Source organism: Fukomys damarensis, unplaced genomic scaffold (assembly GCF_012274545.1).
Source record: "Fukomys damarensis isolate Sample0158 unplaced genomic scaffold, DMR_v1.0_HiC HiC_scaffold_23, whole genome shotgun sequence".
Lineage (NCBI taxonomy): Eukaryota > Metazoa > Chordata > Mammalia > Rodentia > Bathyergidae > Fukomys > Fukomys damarensis.
The window spans coordinates 41,873,727-41,893,619 of record NW_022900935.1 but is presented as its reverse complement, the minus strand read 5'-3'; the positions used below and the strand labels follow the sequence as shown (position 1 = coordinate 41,893,619).

Genomic DNA, 19,893 nt, shown 5'->3' with positions numbered 1-19,893 from the left:
TCTGTATGCACGGGGACTTGGGGGGGTACCAGGCAGCTGGGCCGAGGACAGTTAAAGGCTCACTGACGAGTTAGGACAATCTGGTTGGCTGCACCGCGCTGTCTACATAGCTGCGGGCCCCTGTACGGACATGCACAGTGAGAGTGAGACAGTCTCACTCTCGTATGTGCTGTGTGGGCCTCTTTGTGCAGTGTCCAATCCTCTCAGTGACTGGGTCAGGTGGGGAGGATGTGTCTTTCAGTCCCCATTTCACCCCCGAGGAAGTGGCCTTCAACGAGCCTGGCTCTGGGAGATGCTGGCTCGGCGGGGCGGGTTGGGACGTCATGTGAGTTGGGACCTAACAAATACGTGGCACTATGCTGACAATTTACATGCAGCATCTTTGTCCTCCTACAACACTCTTCTCCTCTTGCTACAGTTCAGAAAGCTGATGCTTAGGAGGTTAAGTGAAGTGCTCCAACATACGGCTCATAAATGGCAGGATCTCCCCTCGGACCCAGCGTTTGACCCCCAAAGTCTACCTGCTTTCCCTGCACCACAGGCTAGAAGTGATTAAGGACATTCATTAGAAGGAAACAAAAATGCAGCAGGAATGGTTCCCAGAAGGCCAGCCCGCGCCGGTAGGTGCCGTTGCTCCCTGAAAGGTGCTGTGGCTCCCTGACAGGTGCCTCGTCCTGTGTCACCCCCATTTTGGTTTTGCCGCTGCCTTGAGAGGCAGGATAATCATCCAGGGAGATGCGGAGAAGGGGACCATCTGCTGAGGGAGAGACCTGTTCACACAGACTCCTGCCTTTTCCAGGATAAGTCTGAGTAATCCAGTCCTTGTCACAAATCCACTCTGAGACGTCATCTTTAGAACAGATGATTAATTGAAAGAGACTAAATTGTTCCCGTTTCAGACCTTGTATCTGCTGACTCCTGGGGAAAATGGGGTCAGGAAGGAGGGTCCCTGTGAGGGTCCTTGAACTGCTGGGATTTCAGAGTTGCCATCCAGGTCCTACGCGGGAACTGCAGCCTTTTCTGGTGTCACCACGGGTGGCTCTGCTTTGGGCACCTCAGAAACCACTGGAGCAGACACACACAGATGACCCCCCCACTTCTCAGACCTCAAAGCTGATGCTGGGGCTGAAAGTTCTGGGAAGACAATGAGGTCTCTGTGACTTTATTGCCCAGGCCACCTGAAGAGCCAGTATTTTGCCTGAGATTGCAGACTCCCCGAAGGCAGGGCCCTGAGGTGCTGTAGAAAGGCTCTGGTGGGCCAGTGCACCCACCAATGTGCAAGGTCTGGGTTCCATTCCCACCACCACACACACACACACACACACACACGCTACCGAGGTGTTGGAGGAGCCCATGACCTCCATGGGCTTGGGTTCCTCCAGTGTTAGCCTAGTGTGCAGAACAAGGATGTGCAGGGTGGTGTGGAAGCAGGACAGGGCCAATCCCTTCCTGGGTGCTGCTACCCTGTGCCAACCCTGTCCCTGCCCCTGGAGAGAGAGATAAGACCCCCACTCAGCATCCAAGAGGTACTCGCCAGGGCTGAGCCGAGAACCTGCCAGCAGAGTCCAACCCAAAGACTCATCCACCCTTGGGTGTCCTGGGACCCACGTGGAGCCCCGAGTCCGCTGGTGTATCGCTCTGGGGGTGACTCCACAGCCCGGTGTCTTCTTTTGAAGATGAGCTGGTTGGGATGGGTAAGCTATAAGAGAAAGAGCAGATGTCTGACTCCAGTGCCTGGCTCCATCGACTCCAGTCGAGATCTCTCCAGGGCGAGGGTCTTGAGGGCTCTACCACAGAGTCACTTGCCAGCCCCTATCTGGATGCTATTCTTTAGTTGTGAGATTAAATTACAGGTAGCGGGTTGCTCCCTTGGCATCCAGGCCTGACGGTATTGGTACTGAATGGTGAAAAAGGATCCCAGATGCCTACAGTGCCAGCTTCTTCTCAAAGCTGCATCTCAGAATGGACCATGGGAACAAGAGTCCCCAAGGCTCAGTAGCTTCAAACGGAAGAGGTGATGTTTCACTGCTGCCTCATGTTTACCATGAAGCCCTGAGGCCCTGCACTGGCTGTTACATGCTTCAGCTGGAAGGGTCGCCCTCCTTCATAACTCACGGGTCAGAAGGATGTCCCCCAGCCCCATGCAGCCTTGGTGCTACAGAGGGTGCCCTGCTGCCTCATGTCCTGAGAGATGATCATGTCCTGAGAGAGGACCTTGGCCAGGGAGAGGTAGGACAGGGTGTCTTCGCGGCGGCATCCCTGCCATCTTGTGGGTGGGGAGGCTACTGTGGGGCATGGCCTCTGCCTGGAGCAGTGCAGGAGGCTGCGCAGCTGTCTTTACTTTGCTTTTCCTTGAGGTTTCCGGGAGCTGCAAATAAACTTTCTGTAGCTGATTTGGGGCAAGGAATCCCTACAGGACCCACAGACACCCTGTCATGGCCCCTGGAGCATACCCCTCTGGGCCCCAGAGGTGGGAAACATGCTTGTGCTTATTCCTTCTTTCTCGTGGGGTCACAGAGTAGGGGGTGGGGAGTCACAGTGAAAGTGGGGTCTTCACCTGCTGCTGGGGAGGCCACAGGGTAGGGTCCAGACCAAGGCCAGCAGGGCTTCCTCACCCATTCACTCTTGCTGGCTTCCCCTGCCTCGAGTGTGGCTGTAGCCAGTCTCTCAGCTTCTCTGAGCCCAGCTGTCTCTATCATCCACCTCACAGGGCTGCTGTGGCGCTTGCCCAAGGCTCCCCAGAACCCCTGGCTGGAGCAGAGAGCACTGGCCTGGCCTGGGAATCGCCTGTTGTCGGCCTGGGAGGCCAAGCAGACCGTCAAGTACAGTACGGCCAGGAGCTTTGCTGTGCGTGCTGTGCTGTCGTCTGCTGGGTGACTTGCGTGGGTGGAGCTGTCAAGTGCAGTTCAGCTGTGAGGGGAGCCAGGGCGCACCTGTGAGGTGCAGACTGTGAGCGCCACATCAGTGTGAGGTCCTTTCATGGAGGGTCTGGCCGCACTGGTGCCTCCTAGCTGTGGTGACAGTTTGTTTAGCAAGGGATAACAATACTTGTTTAGGTGCTGCTGGCACCAACTGGGATACAACAGTGAAGCATTTTCTTTGGGAAGAAATATTACCAAGTACTTAATATATTTTAACACAATGAATTCCAATAGTGAAGACAGTTCTTCACTGTGGAGAATTTGGAATGGGAACGGGCCACAACTCTTACCCCCCAGAGGTTACCGCCGGTGATGCCGAGGTCTCTTTCCTCTGCCCCTATTCCATGCAGCAAGGCATGTGCTTGTTTCACTGTGTTTCATAACATTCAGGTCATAGCTTACGTTTTCATTTAACAACATATTGTGAGCATTTCTCCTAGTTATTAAATATTCTTTGCAAACATGATTTTTAATGTTTGCCTAATAATCCGTCCTGTGGCTGTCCTCTCCTTATCTCCCTCCCTGTTGTAGCTTAGAGGAATTCAGTATAGATTCCACTCCTGGAACCCAGCCCAGCCTGAGAGGCGGAAAAGATTCTAGAAGCTGTGGAGAGTGTTCCCTCTCTCCATGCTGGGCGCTGGCCCTGGGAACTGTGCGGAGGCCCAGAGAAGCATGAGGGTCAGGGTCCGACCTGGGGAATGTAGCCAGGACCCTGGAGGGCTGTGTCCTTCACATCCGACTGGCCCTCTGCATGTGTCCCGGACAAGGGTCCTTGCCAACTCTGTGGGCGCTTTATGCTTGGGGACCAGATTGCACCCAGCCTCAAGTGCCCCCCTTTCTCTCAGGGGGGTTGCTCCCTAGGGTACCACTTCCTACTTCCTGCCACCTCCCGTGCCCACAGGCTGCTTTGGCTGAGGAACTCTCTGATTCAAGATGGGAAAGCCCCAGGGGATGAAAGTCACTGCACTTTATAGTCTGTTAAGGGCCTTTCAAAAACAATGCTCACTCCATTTTTCCCTCTCTTTTTTAATGAGCTTTTTGATACACACTGCACATAAGCCCACGTAAAATGGCTGAGCATTACACTGGCATAAAACCTAGCGATGATGTGAAAGTCCGTGAAGTTATGGGTTAGCTTCTGCGGGAGGAGCTGCCGTCCCTCAGCCCTGAGAGGCTCTGGTTCCAGCGCCAGGGCTGCCGACCCTGAGGGCCGCAGTGGCGAGGTTGGGTCCTTGGGGTGGGAGGGAGGCTTAGGCGGGGATGATGCTGTCACAGCCAGGGCTCTGACCTCCAGTCAGTCACATAGCTGTTTGTGACTTTCCGTTCTCTCATCATTTCCTGAAAAGCTTCAGTCTCTTTTGTCTGCCAGTCTTGGGGAGTGGGTCCCATGTTGTGGCTTTCCTAACGTGGCCCCTGGACAGTGCAGAGGTGCCTGGCGTGTGTGTGGGGATTCAGGGCCTTTGTGGAGGGAGGCCGGGGGATCTCCCCACAGGGGGCACCCAGCCGGGCACTTGGTGCCAGTGCAGATTAGACTGCTCAAGTCCAAGCTGGGGCCCGGGCAGGAGGAACTTCCGTGGCTTCTGTCTTGTCACCATAGGCCTTCTTTTTATCCATGGCACTATCCCATTTGGCCCACACATGCCTATATTTCATTATCCAAATCCACCTCTCAGGCCCTGAGTTTGCCTCTGTGGCCACTCTGTCAGAGAGGTTAAGCCACCTGCTCACTGGGCCCTGGAAGCTGGGAAGGGGGCAGTGCAAGCTGGTGTTCATTGCTGCGTGCCAGGGCTCCTCTGCCACTTGCCTCACTCCTGCCCTCTCCTTGCCTGTGACCGGAAGTCTCTTCCTGGTTGCTGCTGCCCTCCTCTTCTCTGGACCACCCTGACCTTTCTGTGCCTGTGCCTGTTTTCTGGGTCAGTGTTTTGATTTCTCGTCACTTCATCGTCTTTATTCTTCTCCATTAGAAGAGCTTCGAGTTTATTGATTGTTGTCTCCAGACCTTCAATTTTTCTCTATGGTTTGGGCACTTTGGAAATGGGTCTTCCAGCCTTGTTAGCCACCGCATTTGGACCTTCCCTAATCACCTTCCTCTGCTAGCCTGTGGCTTTGGATGGGTGGAGGCGAGGTTTGGGGGGCAGGGATCTCTGAGCAGATGGTGACAGGCCACCTCATCTCTTCCCTTCTTTTCTTGTCCCCTCCACGCCTCCTCTGCCCTGGGGCCAAAGGCACACAAAGGCACCAAATACCTCAGCCAGCAAGAGGGTTGGAGCCAGGGACCTAGGGTCTGTTAGACCTGGGCAGAGTTCTGGACTGGTGGCTCTGGTTATGTTACTTACCTTTCCTACACACTGGGGGCAGCAAAGGCACCCGAACCTCCTGGTTTAGGATACTGTGGGACATGGTGGCCCGGAGGACTGCTCTGTGATGTTGTGACTGTCGAGCAGACTCTGCCCAGACCACATCTCTGTGCCAGCCCCTTGCTGCCATCAGGCGTGATGTCGGCTCACAGGTGTGCAGCTGTGACCAGATGTGGACACCGTTGCTGTGTTAGCAGTGGAGCAGGAAGCCGTCCCAGGCCTGCACTGCTGGGTCTGCCATTTCTCCTGCGGCCAACAGCTGGGGGCAGTGGGTGTGGGGGCAGGCTTGGCTGTTCCTGTGGCTGCCGGAAGCTCCTTTGCAGCAGTTTCCTGTGCATTCTGCTCCAGTGGCGCTGCAGGGCCTCCTCCTGCATACAGCACAGACGTGCTCTGAATGTCTCCTCTGCTCGGGCATGCTGCTTAGCGCTTGCCACTCCCGAGTCCCGACCCTCCCGGATTCTGTCCCCTCCTGGTCCTGGGTGGAAGTAGAATGAAGCAGCAGGCCTGGGTCTGCCTGGGATTTGGGGTGCAGTGCTCACCCGGTGGCTACGCAGGTACATACCGTGTGCTGAAGTTCACAGTCAGCCCGGAGGCTGGCAGGTCCACAGGGTGCCAGTGTCACCCGCCCGCTTGCTCTGGGGTTTGTTAGCACTCTCTGGCTGGTCCTCTTCACTCTCTTGTTTACCATTCACTGTTAACAACAGTAATTACAGTATAGTTGTGAGATGAAAACATGACTAAATTATGACACTGCTTGTGTAACAATCTCTTAAAACTGACTCAGAAGGCAACAGCTGCACAATTAGGCTATAAATTCTCTTCAATGAACTTGTCTGTGGCAGCGGTACCTGTGTGGCTGTGTTGTGTAAGAGATAACTAGGCTTAATGGGCTGGGGGGGGTACACCAAGGCTGGCCTCCTAAAGAAGGAAACTTTGTTCTTTGTCATAAACCACTTGTTCTCTTATAAAAACAAAGGCCTCGGTGTTGGCCCATTAACTTCCACCGTCTGTGGGGCCAGAGGAGCACAGCAGCCCTTTGACAGGCTGACGCAGGGAGGATACCCTCTGCCTTCAGGTGTAGCCCCGCTCTGAGCCCTGTGGGATGTGGCCAGCAAGAAGCCGGTGTGGGGGAGGTGGTTCATAGGAGCAGCCAGGCTGGTGCAGCCTCTGTGGAGCCCAGGGGAGCTGAGTCCTCCTGGAGGGGCCGGCAGCGTGGTCACTCTTAGGCCACCAGCATCCTAAGAGACAGAATGCACAGGCAGGGCCTGGGACTTGTAAGACCACGTGACCCGGTGAGGGATGACGGGGGCCTCAGGCTTGCTGTCTGGAGAGCATGCTTTACGCCACCAATCTAAGGAGGAGGGTGGATACCGGCAGGTTGTTAGAAATAGTCTGACCCCAGCCCGCTCTGAATTCAGCTGCTAATCTGATGGTGATGTTGTCAGGGAAGCCCTGCCCTCGGCCTCCAGATGGGCTCTCAGCTGCAAATTCACTTCCTTATTCCCTTCCTGTTACTGCCACGCACATTTCTAGACTCAGTGGCTTAAACCCACAAGTTTATTACAGAAGGCTGACACGAACCTCACTGGGCTAAAATTAAGGTGTTGTGGGGCTGTGTTCCTTTATGGGCTTGGGGGAGAGAACATTCCCTGGCCTTTCCAGCTCCAGAGCCACCTGCATCCCTTGGCTCATGGCCCATTTGCTAATTTCAAACAGGCCAAAGGCAGAGCAAGTCCCTCTCACATCCTATTTCTTTGACTTACTTCTGTCCCTTCTTTCTAGTCCATTTTTAAGGACCCATGGGATTCCATTGGTTGTACCTGAACAATCTTTTCCATCTCAACATCAGCTGCTCACCTACCTTAATTGCACCTGCAATTTTAATTCCCTTTTGCCACATATTATTAGTTTTCCACTGCTAGGACAAAACACCTGAGGCTGGATATTTTATAGAGAAAAGAGGTTTATTTAACTCACAGGTTTGGAGGCTGCAGTCCAAGCAGCATGACTCTGGCTCTGGTGAGGGACCCCCCCTGGCTGGGTCAGTATTGGCAGGTGATATTGTGGGAGGAGTATATGCAAGTGGGAGAGAGCAAGTGCTGAGACTGGAAGCCAGAGAGCAGGGCTGGCCAGATTTCCCCTTTTATAGCAACTTGCTCTCCTGAGGACAGCTAACTTGCTCCCTGACACCTGAATCAGTGTCTTCCCAGGGCAGCACCCCTGAGTTGATTACCTCGCGCCAGGCCCCACCTCTTAAGGGTCCCATGGCCTCCTAGGGTGGCTACACTGGGGCCCCAGGTGTATGCACTCCAATCACATCAATCACGGCACCATGGGACAGATTCTGAGGATCAGGCTGGACATGTTTGGGGGGCCTCTTTTCTGCTGAGCACAAGCAGGTGGAGAGCAGGATCTTGGGCCAGCATGGCCTTGTGCCCTCTGAGTGAGGCACAGGCAGGGCTCTGACCTGAGGAAGGAAGCAGAGCTGGTCTGTGTGTGTGGGTCAGTTTCCCTACACTGTGACAAAACATCTGAAACAAATCAACCCCAAGAGGAAAGGTTTTTCTTTGCTCACGGTTCCAGAGGTTTCAGTCCACGACGCTTGGCCCTGCTGCTTTGGGGCTGTACAAAATGGCACCATCATGGCAGAGTGTGTGATGGAGGACGCCGCTCACTTCAGTGACTGAGAAACAAGGACAGGAAGGGGCGGGGCTCCAGAACCCCCTCCAGGGCATGCCCCTAGTGACCTAACTTCCCTTCGTTAGGTTCTGCCTCCTAGAGGATCCACCGCTCCCAAAGGTGCCACAGGCTGGTGACCAAGTCTTTACGTATGGTCCTTTGGGAGCATTTAAGATCAAAGCCATAGCATATGGGGGCGGGTCAGAAAAGGAGGGGCAGCTAGATCAACAGCCTGGCCTCACTGTGCAGGGGACAGCTTTGGGTGTCACTTGTGTTTTCCAGGAGCTCCAAATCAGAGATGGGGCATGCACATGTGGGGACAAAACCTAGGAGCAGATGCACACCATGCATCACACACTGTGCAGGGATCTTCCTGAATGAAAAGACAAGCGCGCAACTGTATCAGCTGCTCTCTTGTTGCTAAGATGCAATACCCCACACCTGCACTTTAAAGGAGAAGCAGTTTGTTTTGTCTTGTGGTTTTTAGAGGGCTCAGTCCATGGTTGGCTGGCTCCAAGGCAGAACCAGCAGGGCAGAAGAGCCTGGGGGAGGAGAGCTGCTCACCCCAGGGCAGTCAGGAAGCAGAGAAAGAAAGGAGGAGCTGCGGACAGGGACAAACCTCCAGGTGCTGCCCCCAGTGACCGCCTCCAAGCAGATCCCATCTCTTAACAGCACATTTACCTGAGCTCATTGAGGATGAACCCCCCGCAAACATAGCTCCCCATGATCTAATCATGTTCCACACACATGAGCCTTAGGGGGAGCGTTTTAGATCTAAACTATAACAGCAACTTTTCCCTCCCAGACCCTCTGCCTGGGGAAGGTGCCACTCAGGAAGCTGACCAGCCAAAGAAAAAGTTCAACCTCAACAACTGTCAAAATAAAGCAGCACACACTAACCCCAGACACTGTGCCAACCCTCCAGAGAGGGCTCCTGGCTGTGGGTTTTAACGGCTTTCACCATGCTTTTCACCCACGGCAGTGGCTAAGCTGTGGCTGCATCCCTCCTCCCCCACCCAGCCTAGGTGGGAGGCAGCTGGACTCTTTCTCACACAGCTTCTCCCCGGACCTGTCCACACGACAGGCTTCCAGAGCGTGTCCCCAGGGACCTCTCGCTCCAGGCCTATTACTGAAGTCTGTCACCCAGAAAATCTGTTGACGGAACCATTCTCTCTGAACTGCAAGCAAATTGGGAAATTTGAATGTGAAGCCATAAGCCTGCCATGAAACACAGCCTCCAGGAAGTGCGCCAGGTGAGTCTGCAGTCCCAGTCCACCGCCCTCCGTGGTTTCCTGAGCTGTCATCCTTCCGGGTGGCCACATACAGTATTTATTTTTTTTAATTAAGCTGCGTTGCTGTGTGGCTCACCCTCCACAGATGCTTTGTCAAGCCCAGCCTTCTAAGTTGCTGAAAGTTTTTATTTTTTTAAAAAATGGATAGTAAAATTAAGCAGTTATTAGTATTCACGAAAAATGCTCATGGCAGGCTTCGCACACGTAATGAGAAGCCACCTGCAGTTCAAAGCAGTACTTGATAATGCTGTAATTAGATTTGAGATGCAAAAAAGCTCATTAAAATTAAATAACATATTTGTCACTGTTTTAAGAGGTACAGATTGCCTAGAACCATGCTGGTCTCTTGACCTTGAGTATTTTGGCAGAGTCCTTGCCGCCAATGATTCAAAAATAACATCAGCAATTCTGCAGAGTGTCCTAAAAACATGTTCGTCCACGGCTCAGCTCAGTCTGTGTTGAAAAAAAGTCATAGATGTCTGGGGGAAGTCACAGATTTGTACACAGAGTGCTCCAGAAGACCCGGACAGAATCGTCCTGAATGAGCAGTTCGGATGACACTGACGGGAGACCAGAGTGGGTGTGGGGAGGCTGGGGCAGGCAAGGCTTCCTGGCAGGTCTCCCATAGCACAGGGGGCTTGTGGTGGGGTCTGCAGGGAAACAGTGGTCTTGGGCACCACTGCTCATCTTTCCACCCCAGGCTGGATGAAGCTACTGCTCAGAGCAGTCATGAGACAACAGAGTCAGGTTGTCAGTGTTTCCAGGTGCTTAGCAGAGAGCTGGGTCCAGGCAGGGCGGGGATACCAGTGCCAGAGAGGTTCACCCCAGGTGGGAGGAGGCCTGAGTGCCAGGAAAGCCACTGTTTTTGATAAAAGTAGCTGCTGCCTACTAGGTCTGTCCTGCCTAGCAGGTACCAGTCACATGACTCCGTTGCTTCGTGCTTGTCTGCACAGCCCTGTCTGTTCTGTCCTGGGGGTCCTGGAGAGGTTCAGTCGCTTGCTGGCTGAGCCGGGATTCACATGCAGCTCTGGCCTCCTGCAGATCCCTGTATTAATTAATCGCAGAGGGCTCAGGTCTAATGACCAGAGAAGAGAGTCTTGGGGTAAGGACACCCACAGGTACCAGCACTCAGCAGATGCCACTAAGTGCCTGGTCCTATTCTGAAAACACTGCCTCTGTCAATCACTCCAGCCCCATAGCCCTGCTTCCTCCACTGTACAGATGAGGAAATTGAGGCACAGGAAATTGAATCACCAGCTCCAGGTCACCTTGCCTGGCAGCAGAGCCAGGAGGACCCTTCGCTGGTGACTGTTGCTCTTCTCTCCTGAGGTCTGCAGAGAATTCTGCAAAGGGTGGATGTAATTTAAAAGCAAGCATGATTTTCTTTTTCTTAGAGGAAGAAAATGCAAGTTGCATTCAAGGCACAGAGACCAGGGGAGTCTGCTGGGAACCCAGAGCTGTGAGGCTGGGTGCGAGCAGCAGCAGGACGATGTTGAGGTGCCTGGGAAATCTTGGCTGGCTCTCTAGGGAGAGCCTGGGCACCCTCAATGGCAAAACTACACACCCTGGGGGCAGGGAGCTGTTTGGGAGGTAGTCTGGGCCCGGCTGCCCCACCTCCAGTGGCAGGATTGATTTTTGAGGCTGACTCTGTAGGCACTGGGTCCAGATTTAGTTCTGTGGAGAGCTCGTCTTTCAAAGTCCAGCTCAAATGTCACCTCCTCTGCAAAGACTCCCAAGCCCTGAAGCAAAATTAATCTCGCCTCCCCTGTGCTCCCCCGGTGCTCTGTGGCCACCTCCAGAATAGTCTTATCACATCGGAAGCCAAAGGATTTATGTGTTTACAAGTCCGTCTCTCCAGCCAGATGGGGACTTCCGAGGGCCGAGGCCTTGGAGCCTTTGTGTCACCAGGCCTGGGGCATCGCTGTGCCTACTGCAGGGACCCAGTAAATAAATGATGCCCACAGAAGGGTGGAGCTGGTGTGTGACTGGGTGTGCCAGCCATAGAGCCCTTGGGAAGTGTGGTCTCCCATGGGCTCTTTACATCTACCACCTACTCGGGTTTTGGAAGGACCCTGTGAGATCGGTTGGTTTTCACATTTCCATTTCACAGGTGGGGAAATCAAGGCCCAGAGAGGCCTCAGTATTCTACAGCTGGTAAGCTGAGCTCTCTCATGGAGACCACTGGAGTAGAAACATCTGCTCCAAGCCATCTGGTAGATGGGCTTCCAATCGTAGCTACTGCTCTGTACTCGGCGGGGAGTTTCTGGAATTTTCTCATTTCACTGTTCTTTTTTCCCTAAGTTGTCTGAATTTAGAGAGGTTTGGAAAAAGTGCTCAGGCTGTGCTGCAGTTATGGTCCCTTTGTTATAAGCTGCCCAAATGGACTCCAGCTAAATTAAGCAAAAAAGGATTCTGTCGTGGCACAGAGCTGGTCTTCAGTGTGCTCCTCATGTCTCTCCACTCTGGCGACCTGGCCTGGGGCCGGTCACCTGCATGATACTGCAGTGACTCAGGGCAGTCAGTGCCTGTGCCTGCCCGCCGGGGTCATTGCCTTGTGCCCTGTGCCCTGTGCTGTGGGCTGAAGGTGTAAGGGCCAGGCTCTCGCTTCTGGCTCTTTAGCTCATAGTTCTGGAGACCATTGGAGAGGGCTGCGATGCCTCTGAAAGGAATATTCACTGGCAGTGACCTTTCTTAGGTTTTTAACATTTTGAGGGGATTGATTGGATTGATCCAAGCCCATTCATTCTCAGCCTCCAAAGGACATAAATACCGCGGGGCTCACTTGGGTGTGTGGAAGCTAGGTACACCTGAAAGGCCCCAGCCTCTAAGACAGGAGAAGGCGGGGTCAGGCCGGAGGTCCCTGGTGGGCTGCAGTGACGCCCCCTGTTCAGGAGGGGGAGGGTGGGCGTCTTCTGCTCTCTGCTCCGGGCCAGATCCTGGGCGCCCGCAGGTGGTGGGCAGGACATGGCCTCGATTTACCCAATGCACAAGCATGGCCCGATTCTGATACGCGGGTGCACAGTTCCACGGGAGTGGGAGGGCAAGGCCCCTGTCTCCCCAGTCTGCCCAGTGGGGGCGCCCTCCTCTAATCCTCCTCTGAGGCGGCCTCACCATCCTGCCAAGGTTGGCTGGCCCTTCTGGGAAGCTAGTTGCCTGGGGAAGGGGAGGTTGCCGGTCCCCACCTGCAGGCCCCACCCACCTGGGGCCTTCTCACTTCCCGGTAGGGTCCAGCCCCTCCCTCAAGGCTCTGCCCTCTGTGTGGCTGCGCCCCTTCCCTTTTGGTCCTTCCTCCCTTAGTCCTCAGCTGTCCCCTTTGGTCCCTCCTTCCCTACCTGCACCCCAAGCACCCACCTTAGGCTGTCACTCTGTCCAAAGCCAACCTGACTTGTAGACCCTTTCCTTCAGGGTGGCTGTGCTTGGATTCAGTGCCTGAGAGGAGCCTGGGCCTCCGAAGTGTCATGTAGGACGTTGCTCCTGACAGGGAACACGACCTTTAAAGCCCCACATAAAGGAATCGGCTGCCAGGAGGAGAGAATGGGGGTGGGGCGGTGCCTGCACAGGCTCCACCTGTCCACGGGTCTCCCACATATTTGGTATCTGGGAAGGGGCTCCCCAAACTAGGGCCCCAGTCCTGTCAGGAGGCAGGGTCCCCTCCAGGCGGAGCATAGGAGGAAGTGAGGCTGTCCTTGAGCACATTCGTGGGAAGGGGAACCTTCCTTGGCCCATGTGGGTTGCATTCCCCTGTGTACTGGGTTGGAGGGTCCCCCCGCCAGCTGAGGTGCCTGTTTATCCTCCAGGTCCCCTGAGTTAGCCAAGGACTAGTGGCATAAGCAGTGTCCTGGGTACCTGGGTGGGAGCAGCCTGCTAAGGCCTCAGGTGCCCCACCAACAGGGATGTGGAGATTATCACAGCCTGGGAAATCGCAGTTGTGCATTTCACTTGAGAGTTTCGTTGCTTGGGTAAAAAATTTGTTGGATGGTGTGGTGCCTGCCTCCACTTCCAGTTAGAGCAGGCACTGCCAGGCTAAGTCCAGGCAGGCCCTTCATAACAGGGAGGCTGAGTTTCTCACTCTCTTGCCCCACAGATGAATGGTCACAGATAGCAAAGTGACAGACTCCCTGCTTCCTTGGCATGTTCAGGAAGAAACTCTTGCAGACATCGCTTTGCTGGGATCCCTCTGAGGTGCACGACAATGACCCATTCTCCTCCATGCAGGGCTCTGGAGGAAGAAGCAGTCATTTGCATTTTGCTTGTTGGATGCCACCAGGAATCTTCTGGAAGGAGGACCTGGAGGCTTCTGTGCCCATGTGCTGCAGGCAGCGCTGTCTTCCATCTTCCCTTCTCAGAGAGCTGAGGACAGGAGCTGTCTCTTGCTGCTGTGGGCTGGTTTGAAGCTGCCCTCCAAGGGTCTCAGGCCACAGGTTGAGATTCAGAGGTGGGGTCCACTCTTCCCTGGGTGAATGGTGACACTGGCATAGAAGAGGGGGTTTCTGCACCCAGACACTGTGAGAGGCGGCCCTTTCTTACAGGGTGTGTGTGGCAGCCACTTGGGAAAGGAGGCATGCTGTGAGTGTGTGCACACAGACTAGCATGTGTGTGCCCATGTGTGAGTACACCTGTGTGTTCACACGCCTGTGTGTGTGTGTGCCTGCATGCATGTGTGCACACAGCCAGCTCTAACCTGAGGAGGAGCGGCCCGAGGTTACGACCTTTAAAGCCCCACATAAAGGAATCGGCTGCCAGGAGGAGAGAATGGGGGTGGGGCGGTGCCTGCACAGGCTCCACCTGTCCACGGGTCTCCCACATATTTGGTATCTGGGAAGGGGCTCCCCAAACTAGGGCCCCAGTCCTGTCAGGAGGCAGGGTCCCCTCCAGGCGGAGCATAGGAGGAAGTGAGGCTGTCCTTGAGCACATTCGTGGGAAGGGGAACCTTCCTTGGCCCATGTGGGTTGCATTCCCCTGTGTACTGGGTTGGAGGGTCCCCCCGCCAGCTGAGGTGCCTGTTTATCCTCCAGGTCCCCTGAGTTAGCCAAGGACTAGTGGCATAAGCAGTGTCCTGGGTACCTGGGTGGGAGCAGCCTGCTAAGGCCTCAGGTGCCCCACCAACAGGGATGTGGAGATTATCACAGCCTGGGAAATCGCAGTTGTGCATTTCACTTGAGAGTTTCGTTGCTTGGGTAAAAAATTTGTTGGACGGTGTGGTGCCTGCCTCCACTTCCAGTTAGAGCAGGCACTGCCAGGCTAAGTCCAGGCAGGCCCTTCATAACAGGGAGGCTGAGTTTCTCACTCTCTTGCCCCACAGATGAATGGTCACAGATAGCAAAGTGACAGACTCCCTGCTTCCTTGGCATGTTCAGGAAGAAACTCTTGCAGACATCGCTTTGCTGGGATCCCTCTGAGGTGCACGACAATGACCCATTCTCCTCCATGCAGGGCTCTGGAGGAAGAAGCAGTCATTTGCATTTTGCTTGTTGGATGCCACCAGGAATCTTCTGGAAGGAGGACCTGGAGGCTTCTGTGCCCATGTGCTGCAGGCAGCGCTGTCTTCCATCTTCCCTTCTCAGAGAGCTGAGGACAGGAGCTGTCTCTTGCTGCTGTGGGCTGGTTTGAAGCTGCCCTCCAAGGGTCTCAGGCCACAGGTTGAGATTCAGAGGTGGGGTCCACTCTTCCCTGGGTGAATGGTGACACTGGCATAGAAGAGGGGGTTTCTGCACCCAGACACTGTGAGAGGCGGCCCTTTCTTACAGGGTGTGTGTGGCAGCCACTTGGGAAAGGAGGCATGCTGTGAGTGTGTGCACACAGACTAGCATGTGTGTGCCCATGTGTGAGTACACCTGTGTGTTCACACGCCTGTGTGTGTGTGTGCCTGCATGCATGTGTGCACACAGCCAGCTCTAACCTGAGGAGGAGCGGCCCGAGGTTGTCATAAATAAGCCTGATTTGTATATTTCCATTTGACTGTGGAGTGCAACCAGCAGAGCCGCCCGCTGGGGAAGGTAAACGTGGTTTATAAGGCCCTGTGGCTCCAAGGGGGCTGGGCTGCCGTGGCCAGGGAAGCAAGGCGGCTCCAGAAGGAGGAGAAATGACGTGCTACCTGTTAGCTAATCAGCAGTGAGGAGAAAGTCCTGACAACAAGTCAAGAAAACTTAGCTGGCAATAAAATAAGGGACTTTTTATGGTGGTTTTTATGGGAACATTTTCACTTGGGGAATTATTAGAGTTAGTGCCAGTTGTGACAAAAGCCGCATTTGCATATCGCCCATGATGGAGGCTGGATGGAACCACGTGCGGCATTAACTGCATATCAGAGACCCTTTCAGAAGCCAAACAGGGTGACATTTACTGCGAGCCGATGCCGCGTGTCTGGCATTAGTTACCGTGCGCCGTGTCCTGTGGAATGCAGATTTCCAGCCTTGGGGGTCTTTCTGGGACTTGAGGCAGTGGCTTCCTAAGTCAGGAGCAAGTGGGGACTGTGGGCGGAGCCTGGGGTACAGAGGGGTGGCTTGGAGAGGGCTGGGCAGGCTCTGTGGGTTGGACCGGCCCAGGTGCCTGCTGCCCTGCTGTCCACCATGCGTGCCCAGAGCAGAAGGCACAGGAAACTCACCCCAGCATGTTTTAATGTTTTAAATTGCAATATAATTCACATACTGTACAGTTCACCCATTTTAAGTATACAATCCAGTGGCTTTTCATATGTTCACAGAATTGTGTAAACCACTGCACAGCCAACCGTGGAACATTTTCATTCACTCCGAGAGAAACCTCTTACCTTGAAGCCCCCACGAAACCCCCATCCTCTCCAGCTCTCAGGGACCACTAAGCTCTTTCTAGAGTTGGCTCCTCTGGACGTTTCACGAGAGTGGAATCCCACGACATGGTCCTCTGTGACTGGCGCTGTCACTCTGCATAATGTTTTCTGGGTCCTTCTGTGTTGTAGCAGACATCAGAACTGTGCTCCTTTTTATGGCTGAATAATATTCCACTGCATGGCTGCATTTCATTTATCATGGGTTTCCCACAAAAATGATGAAAACTTCCTTCCTTTTTTATTTTAGAAGACACTCATAAGAAACCACGGTTGAACCTGTTGGAACCCAGCCGAGTTTTCTGATGGAGAATGGAATTTGGGATTGAGGGGAAGCCGGAGGTGTTGGGCAACAAATATGAGAAAGCCAGGAGAACTGTGTCTGGGGCCTCCCTGAGGCTGTGTCCCACTTCAGCCCCCTGCTCCCCATCATTTCTGGCCGTGTGTGCGGGGGGCACTGCTTAGAAGGCCAGGGCCGAGACCTTGGCTGGAGGGAGAGTAATGTATTTCCCAGACAGTGTGGGCCCTGGAAGGCCCAGTTGCTGAAGGGGAGGCATGGGGGCTACTCCCTGGCTCCAATCTAGGGGGGCCTCCAGCAGGGATGGAGTCAGGATGCCCTATTTTTTCTCTCCCAGAAAATCACTGTGATCCCTGGGTGACTCAGCTCTTAGTCTTAATTATGCTGCTATGTAAATATTTCTGAGGTCCCTTGGTTTTCACAGTTGGCATTATATCACCGTTAATAACTAGAGGGCACATTATAAATATGCAAACTAATAATAATGCATTAACTCCAAGAGCATCGATAAATTGCCGAACGGATCTGTCAGCAGCTTGTTCCCTTTGCTGCCAAGCCCGCTGCCCCTGTTCCCAGATCCAGGAACCTGAGGAACCAGCAGCTCCCCTGCCTACATGGCACCCTCAGGAGCAGCCACTGCCCGCGCCTCTGCCAAGGAAACCGCTCTCCACAGTGCCTGGGTGTGTTCTGTGCCTCCAGAGAGCCCCGAGGGAGCCGGGTGCTGTGCTGTGGGTTGGGGCATAGTCAGGAGTGAAGCTGGGAGGCCCGGCCTGATCCCTCCTCTGGACTCAGGGGGAGATCACGCTCCCCGAGTGGAGGTGCTGCCTAAGTTGCTGCCCAGATCCCCACCCAAGAGTGCGGCCTCCTGAAGCCACGCCAGCTTCTTCGGAGAGTCACTCATTATGGCGTGCCCACTGAGGGCCAGATGCCATGCTTGGCAGTGCAGACAGTGGTCAGGCAGTAGTAATAAGTGTGATCTACGTGGGAATGGGTAGCACCTGTCCAGGGCTCCCCTCCAGTCCTGTGGGCCAACAGGACTCCTGCGGGAATGCTTGCTCTTTATGGATTCGCAGGACAAACTGGGGGAGCCCTGGTGAAGCGGGCAGATAGAAAGCGGAGTGTTGGGGTGGGCGGAAGGCAGGGTGGGACGTGCTTGGGAGTGTGCGGCCGACCAGGGCCACTGTCTGAGCAGCTGCCTGGTGGAGCTGGTGCAGGTGCGGCCGGCGAGCTGGGCTGTCTCCAAGGGCCTGCTCCATCTTGCCGAGCTGGGGAACAGGCAAGAGTAGCCAGTCTGGCTTTAGAGAGCTCCCTGCAGAGGTGAGGGATCCAGCAGGGCGACAGTGGCTGGGGACAAGGGACCATGGTGTGGCCTCTGTGGCATTGCACCACGGCTAAGCCGAATGCTTTGGCGTGGTAGCTTGTGCTGTGCTGCCAGGCTGCTTAGGATGCAGGATGAGTGTGGAGTCTGGTGGGAAGGAGCTGGTGTCTGTGTTTTGTGGGGGTGGCAGCAGGAAGCCCGTGACCTGCTACCTGAGTGGAGCCAGACAGGGCCAGGGTGCTGCTCAGGGAGGGGTCGACCGGGCGGAGCCCTGCACAGTTGCTGCTGTCTGTCACCCTGCACACTGAGGACGTGGCACCTGCCAGCTTGGGGCAGGGCTCACTGGCGCCTTGGGCATTAGCTGCAGCCGTGGGGCTGGCTGGGCTTTGGGGTGCAAACCATGGGCCCGTGGGCTTGCTCTGGCTTTCCCTGCCTCAGCTTCCTCCTCATACTCCAGACACCTACCTTAGACCAGAAAAGGGACTAAAAAGGGTCATAAAAGGGTGCTCCTGCTTCCTGTGCCACAAAACAAAGCTTGGATGCCTTCGTGGCCTCTGGCAGACAGAGCAGGGTCCCAGGTTAGTTGTCCCCCACCTCCCTCATTGGTGTGCCCACCGGAGTTAGGCCAAAGTTATGGTTATTACTCTGAAATCCTTATAAAATTACGGGAAGCAGCAGAGACGGTGCAGAGAGGCCCCAGGTTCCCCTCCCAGGCCCTGACGCTGATACAGTGCATGTGAGTATCTCCGGGCCGCTTCCTGTCACAGCCAGGTTTGTGTCCACCTCCAGAGCTGCGGTCAGAGCCGGCCTGTCTCCGCCGACGTCTTCCTCTCCGCATGGCACTCAGGCCCTCCCTCCTGCTGCTTCTAACCCCAGTCACCCTAGGATATGTTCACCATCTTTGTAAGATTACTTTAAATTGTGAATTTGTTTGTTTTTGTTATACATGTATATAACAATCTCCTAGGAATGTCGGGACATGAAAGGATGATTTCCATCTTCCGATCTTCATACCACTCAGTCGTCTTGGAGCGTCTCCCATGCCGTTTGGGGTGCACATGTGTGCATTTTATATATCACGGAGAAGCCACCCCCACGGTGTGGTGCAAGCAGCATCTGGGAAGCGGAATCTGGCGGAGGCAAGGGAACAGGCCGAAGAGTAAGGTGCAGCAGTTGAGGCCAGCACTGGTGATGGGGTGAAGAGTGTCCTTACCAGGCTGGGACACTTGGGGCCTGGCAAAGGCAGTGGGGACAGAGCCTGGTGCCCCTGGGAGGCCTGAAGACTGTGACTCTAGACTTCTGGTCACAGTGGCCTCTGAGCAGAAGAGACCCGAGGCCTGGAGTGTGGCTGCAAGGACCGTTGCTACCTGCTGTTGCGTCTCCTTCTAGGCCTGGCCACTCCTCTCCACCCCCAGTTTCACTTGCTGGCACTGGCATTGGCGTCGAAGGCTCTCTGGTTCCTTTCCTTTCCAGAGCGGCTTCCCTCTCTGTCACCCTGCTGCTGGCACAGTCGGGGCAATCGGAGTGTCAGTGAGTGCAAAGCAGGGATGAGAAGTCTCTGAAAGTTGTGAGCAGCGCATGCACAGAGGCTCCTGGAGAAATGCACAGCGCAGCCCCTCTCTGTCCCCGCACACCACTCCCTCCATGCTTTGCTACCGTAGGTGCCTGGAGTGGGAGTATTTATAGCGGCACCTCTTTTGCTGGGGTGTTGAAATTTCTTCTTTGTGGCACTACACTTTACGAAAAGGTAATCAAATAGCAGACAGTGCCATTGTGTCCGTGACATTTTGCTGTGACTTTACCGAGGACTGAGAATAAGTAGAAAACAGAAGTTCTGAAATTGTAATCTCCTAAACAGTTCGCAGACACATCAACGCAGAAGGGCGTTTTATATTTTTAAAACTACCCCCAATCTTCCTCCTAATCTTATAGCAAAAATGCCCTCTGGGCAGGCCTCTAACTGCAGAGCACATCCAGAGGCCGGCCCTTTATGAAAAAGTGTTTAATGAATCTGAAGTGTCGCGCGCACCTCGCCAGCAAGGAGCACGCAACACTCAGGATTCTTCTGATGCACGCTTACTTCCTCCTACTTATAGCAAAAATGCCCTCTGGGCAGGCCTCTAACTGCAGAGCACATCCAGAGGCCGGCCCTTTATGAAAAAGTGTTTAATGAATCTGAAGTGTCGCGCGCCCCTCGCCAGCAAGGAGCACCCAACACTCTCA

General features: G+C 54.6%; 1 protein-coding gene and 1 long non-coding RNA gene across 14 annotated transcripts in view; one reads left to right on the top strand and one right to left on the bottom strand.

Moving 5' to 3' along the window:
* Camta1 (calmodulin binding transcription activator 1) overlaps positions 1-19,893 on the top strand; it is a 696,092-nt gene that overhangs the window by 122,366 nt on the left and 553,833 nt on the right. The gene's annotated exons all lie outside the window — the stretch shown is intronic.
* The window catches only part of LOC104864687, a 19,068-nt gene continuing 2,699 nt past the window's right edge, over positions 3,525-19,893 (bottom strand). The window contains exons 2-3 of the long non-coding RNA XR_780967.2: positions 5,841-5,969; positions 3,525-5,646 (exon numbers count right to left, since the gene is read on the bottom strand). This is a non-coding gene — a long non-coding RNA (uncharacterized LOC104864687). The remainder of the gene's footprint in view (positions 5,647-5,840; positions 5,970-19,893) is intronic.